The sequence below is a fragment of the Protopterus annectens genome, chromosome 9.part0 (genome assembly GCF_019279795.1).
Source record: "Protopterus annectens isolate FY-2018-M chromosome 9.part0, PAN1.0, whole genome shotgun sequence".
Lineage (NCBI taxonomy): Eukaryota > Metazoa > Chordata > Ceratodontiformes > Protopteridae > Protopterus > Protopterus annectens.
This window is the reverse complement of record NC_056743.1, coordinates 1664769661-1664776150: the sequence shown is the minus strand read 5'-3', so window position 1 is coordinate 1664776150 and position 6490 is coordinate 1664769661. Positions and strand designations below refer to the sequence as shown.

The 6490-nt window shown below is 40.5% G+C and overlaps 1 pseudogene; it reads left to right on the top strand.

The window, feature by feature from the left end:
• The first annotated feature begins 195 nt into the window (after positions 1-195).
• Positions 196-6490, top strand: part of LOC122810737 — a 46229-nt pseudogene continuing 39934 nt past the window's right edge.

Genomic DNA, 6490 nt, shown 5'->3' with positions numbered 1-6490 from the left:
GGCGTCGCTATGGATACCCCATGTACGAACAGTTATGCGAATATGTTCCTGGCACATTGAGAAGGAACATTGCTTAGTGAAACAGAAGAGTTTAAGACACATGTTCTGTTTTATCGACGCTTTGTCGATGACCTCTTTTTATTATGGAGAGGAAGCCTCGATGAGTTATTAAAGTTCCATAACGTACATAATAACATGACTAGCTGTTTAAAATTTACAATGAACTGGTCCCTTACAAGAATAGAATACTTGGATTTGTACATTGAAAAGCTGGTGAATGGTTTAGTCAACACAGGAGTGTTTCGCAAACCATGTTATAGGAACTCATTGTTAATGAGATCAAGTATGCATCCAGGCTATATTTTTAGAAACCTGATTAGAGGTCAAGGTGTTAGAGTATCCAGGTTAAATGCCCTGGATAATTGTTTTTCTGAAGAACTTATTAGTTTAAAAGACAGACTCCTATCAAGAGGATACACTGTAAATGAGATTTCATATAATTTACTAGATATTCAAATTTTACGTAAAGGTAGAGCTGCTCCATATTTTGGTCCACAAAAGGAAGATATTTGTAATAATGATATAGGCAGACCTTCGTTTCTTAAGGTCCCACTATATTATACTTTGGATAATAAAGAATTAGTAGAAATTTTTGGTAAGCACTGGTCTGTACTTCAAGTTGATAGTGACATTAGTGAAATAGTTGGTGATCAACCAAGATTTACATATACAAATAGAAAAAATCTGAAGAGGCTATTATGCCACAAACAGGGCAATAATCATAATAACTATAGTAAGAGAGGGTTGACCCACCCATGAGGAACATGTAACTTCTGTGATTATATTGATAGCTCTGATAGATTCCATCATCCAGATCTGCAGAAGGACTTTAGTTTTCAAATAGAAGCCACCTGCAAAACTTCTAATCTTGTGTATTTAGCGGAATGCCAGCTTTGCCATTCATTTTGTGTTGGCAAAACCAATAGGATCCTTAGGGATAGGATCCGAGAACATGTCTACCAAATTAGGAAACAATCGGATCATAATGCCCTAGCTAAACATGCAATCCATTTTGGGGATGACCACTATTTCACATTTAGAGTTATTGAGGTGATTCCCTCTAGTATAAGAGAAGGAGATATTAGGAACCACACAGAGTTTAGAGAAAATAATTGGATTATTACACTCAGGGCAGATAGAGGCCATGGTTTGAATGAAAGGGCAACTATTAAACCCCTACTTAAAAAGAGCAGGATACCAAAATAGTTCATATAAGTAGGAATATATACATCCCTTTTTTGTATTTTTATTGTTTTCATACTTTTATGTATGTTTTTATATGTTGGTATACATGTCTGACTTTATAGGATGTTCTATACATATGTTTTAATGCAGACCAATAGCGTTTATATGTGCATTTTTATTTGTGTACCTTTGAAAAATTCTTAATTCTCTAAGTGGTATCTTTTTATGATTGGTTCTAGCCTTTCTGAATTTTTATATAAGGACTTGGATTTGATATTAATATTTGTCAGTCTGAAGAAGCTCCTTAGCGAAAGCGCTTACTGTGTTGTTTTCTACAATAAATTTGTTATGGTTTTTAACGTCCTGGTGATACTTGGCTGCTTTGTTGTTATTATAACATGTTCTGACATTAGTTGCCTTTTGTACAATGGAGCACTCATCTTGTGGGAGTGTTGTGCCTTGCTATTGATATGTTCTATGGACGCAGTCACCAATACAACTAAAATGACTGCAAATATCCATGACAGAATTACACAGACAGCTTTCATTTTGCAAATCTTTATTACATTCTGATGTATTGCCAAAAGGATTCAAGGACTAACAGTGCATGCATGCTATACAGGAATCATTTAATAGTGCCTTAATGAATCAGCCTGCAATTACCATAGTATTAGTTGACTAAGGGATAGGTGTTCACATAGGCAAAGAACACCCACACACATATAGATGTTGCATAAAAAGGGTTCCTACACACCTACATGTGCTATGTTCACCCACCCACATCTACCCCGCAACCAAAATAATTACATCAATACATACTGTCATACCATAACCAATTATGTAACTACTGTACTACATTTGCTGAAACCTTAACATACCTGGACGCAGACATACTAACATGGCTCTATGTGAAATAGTTGCTGTTATACAATTGAGCAGCTGATGATGTAACAGGGTTTGTATGAACTAATCCCGTTTCAGAGGGTTGAAAGGTTCGTACACCAGGAGGTTTTACAGAGTACTGCTTATTAGCACAGTATGATACACAGTAACACCAAACTAAATATGTCTGGTAAGCACACTGTAAACCCCCTAACATTATAGGCATAGCTATGCAGCCTTGAGCTAGTCAAACAACCTAGCCAGACTGAAACATATGCAGAAGTATTAGGTACAGACAAACCCTGCACAAGTAGCAATGCTCAGAAATATAACAGCAGTAATCACATTTAGACCAACTCCTCTAGGCATTACACACAATATATTACTGTTCATCTCAATACAGCTGTTGCAATAGATTCCAAACAAAACTTCCACTCTGTCTTCCTCACAAATAAGGCAAAGGGACAACGCCCAAGTGGAGTACTCAGTTATACTCCACTGTAGCCATGGTATTGGTAAGGCAGTATCAGCGCAGCTGATGTGCATGTAATTAGCTACTTAGGAACACCAATTGGTCATCGGGATAACACGATACTGATCTGTAACTATAAAAGGTTTCCTTGTCACACATTCAAACCATCTGTATCTACCTGTAGGACAGCACAAAACACTGAAAGATGAACTGAAAACGAGTATTATACTAGTCAATAACACCACCAATTACGAAGAAGGTATGTATAACATGTAGTACGTCTGTGTATGTAGTACCTGTATTGTAAGAATTACAGTGTAATCAATGCATTTAGTGGAAATAGCTACATTGTAGCGATGTATTGTTGAGCAGTAGTAATGCTTGTAGTATTCTATGTGTGTACTGCTGTAGGTCACACGGCACAATCCACATACACCACAAGGGATGATATGGGCTTGGAACCCACCAATTCACTTCAAGCCACTGTCAGTGTCAGGATTGGTCCAACAAGTATGTGCTATAACAGGGGATAGTATATGCTGATATATTGTAACAGTCGACATATGTATGGGTGTATAAGTAAGATGAGCATGTTAAAGGTGGGCTTACCGTGCAAATATGGTGTGCATTGTGGAATATTGTGCCGAGAACTGCGTAATGTACAGTATTCTAGGCAGATCTGTGTTCTATTCTACATAGCAGTTCTGTTATGTTATGCAAATTGTAGTTATGTCTATTGGCAATTACAATACTCAATGACAGGATACATAGCATTAGTATTCATCTGACTGGTTAGCAGCATGATAGCAAAGATAATTGGAAGAGCCATCTAACTATCCATGCACATAACACATGTAATATCCACCTCTCTATTATTGTTTGCAAGCAATAACAGCTGTGCATGTGTACATGTTATACAAATGTGTAGTGACCCTTGTTACAGGGCTGGGCCAAATGGCTATGTGCACACCTACATAGAGTGGATATTGAGAGGACAGACACACTAGTTGAACTACCAAGTTTGTGTAGCCCAACCTCTCATTGCCAACCTAACAGCCACCTGCACAGACTATATGTAAGGTAGTGCACAGCACTGGTAATGAAACAGGTTGCATATCATCTTTAACTCCAGTGTTACATCTGCAGTAGGAGTGTAAGATGTAGGAGACAGCTGTCCATGTGTAATAGCCGCATCATAGGTGATGGCTCACACTATCTGATTATATCCTGATCATGTTGATAGTGGCATCAGAGCCTATTGATACATGACTCTGTTTGGAGAGTGGGTGTCTGCACCCAACAGAGCTCATGATCCTGGTGGATATGTGAGTATATACCTGGAGAAGGAAACAGACCTGTAGACACTTGCATCATCTGTAATCTACTAACAGGATGTGATGTGCTCCTCAGTGGAGGATTGCTGCTAAATGTAGCTACAATGTTTCCGTAATAGCCAGTGTTGTCACGTCCATAACACAAATATTTACATGTGAGCATCACTGTCTAAAACATCTTCATAGGCAATACATAAACTAAATACAGTACTTAGTACTTGTAGTACTGACTGCTCATACAGGCATGTCCACTAGACAGCTACTGGTGTTGCCTAATGTCAGCTTTGTGTATGTGGCCATCCTGGGGGAATGTAATCTCTATGCCATGTACACTGCCAGACCCGACTAACACCATGCCTCACACATTGTTTGGGATGCAGCTACAGGGGTAAGTTGGAAGGCAGCCCAGTCTACAGCCAGTCATGAGGTGTAGGTAAACACATGCAGCTCATCAACACAACCAACATATACCCTTACCAGAACACAGTAAGGACACCCACATACACACTACTGGAAACTACACACATTCACAGATGCGTCTAAGTAACTGGCTAAACAAGTGGCCCCCCCAAGAAGGAAGAGACAAACACCGAAATGCACAAACTGTATGACATAGTTTGCATAATTGTGCCACACCTCTGAACACATGACTGGAAACATGCCCAACAGTACTCATTTGTGAATGCAAACTCTAGCACTATGTTACACACTGACCTATACGAGGGCATACATACTGTCAGCTGCCTGTCTGCCATGATTAGCCACATACTCATACACTCAGACCACCTTTTGAACTATACACATGGCTCTGGCATATTCCATGTTGTTGGGCAGGACCTGTGATGCAGTAGCCTGGACTGCATGGAAACACATGTAGGAACTGTCAGGTCTTGTAGCCCATGCAGGTATGTCCCAAAGCCTGGGTAGCATTCTGCCATTGGCCAGAATGATACTGCAGTACAGGGACAAAATTATTTTATTCCACAATTGTCTAGTGTAATGGTGCATGTCACAGGGTATCCAGTATCTGTCATCCTGGGATAACATGGTTGACAGACCATGATGCTTTGCCAGACAGGGCCTGCACCTGTCATCCCTGGGAATCTGGATACTGGCTAGGGCTCATGCTTCCCCTATAGTGCCTTCATCATGCACAGTTCTAGTGAGGGTCCACTGCTGTTACAGGGACAGCCAAGCAATAAACTGTGGGTCTTGCTACACAATGATACATGTCAGAAACACTATACGGACACACATATGTCAATCCCTAACATGGAGAACATATCTATGCAGTGGCTGAGACATGTTTCAATGCTCCAGAGAGCACACCTGCATGACCATGTTATAACACATACCTCATCTCTTGCCCTTTATCCTTTATTGGAACACATGGGCCACAGGTGTGTCCATATTCCTGAAGGATATGTACACCTCTACGCTAATTGCACTTGCATAACATCAGATGCATTATGTTAAGCAACTACCTTTGTGCCAAAGTGGAATTCAAAATGCACCTTGAGACAGATCACCCACTAGGCCATGGACTTTCCAACTGTCATAATGTGCTGTAATGGGGAAGATTAGGTCTGAGACAGAACCATAATAATGGCTACTCTCAACTATTCCATTATGAACTGGGAAGACTCCTCATGTACCAACACCTGCACTCAATGCATGTTGGATTCACAGTAGTCGCACAAACAGGGCTAACAGTATTTTACACATAGTTAGTCTCCAACGCCAATGTTATGTTTCCTAAGGGCAGAGTGGTGAGTGCCATGGCACTCATGCAGATGGACAATGCATATGCAAATGCTGAATCCTACACAAATGAACCTTAAGCAGTCACATATGTGCAGTGATTGTGCCATTGAAATAGAACCAGGAGTCAGCTCAATAAAAACAAGTAGGCAAACTGGTGTTACCATGCTTTAAACTGTACCACAGAAGGTAGTAACTGTTGCAAGAGTGAACACACGAGTATAGGTGATCACTGGTTAGCCTCAGTAAGATGCAGATACACTATATAAAACCATGCAAAGCTACTGTGAGACTAATCACCACATATTATGAGGCCAAGCAAAGAGCATTTTATAGCTGTGTCATTAATCATAATAGCAATGACAAGACCTGCCGTGCTGCACAGCACTATGGCATGGGAAGTACTGCACCTACAGAAATAGCACCCATTCATCCAGATAGGGTGTCGGAGAACCTAAATCCACTCCCACCCCACCCACCCCCAACCTGTACACTTAGTAATATATCCATGTACATTGCAGGGCCCCTGTACTAACGACTATGCAGTTACAAGCTGCACTCTCTAATGCCATGCATACAGCTTTCATGGGACCTGTCAACATCCCAGGGTGTATCCTACACAAATGTAAGAACATTCAGCTATCCACATGCACGTCATGTTCAATCATAGCTCCATGTCAGGCTGTGTACACACCGAATGGTGCACAGCAACAGTTATCACACCCCACAAAGGGGGAGACACCATTGATAATGAGACATAGTGCACAACTATCCTGCTGAGTGTGGTCTGTACAGA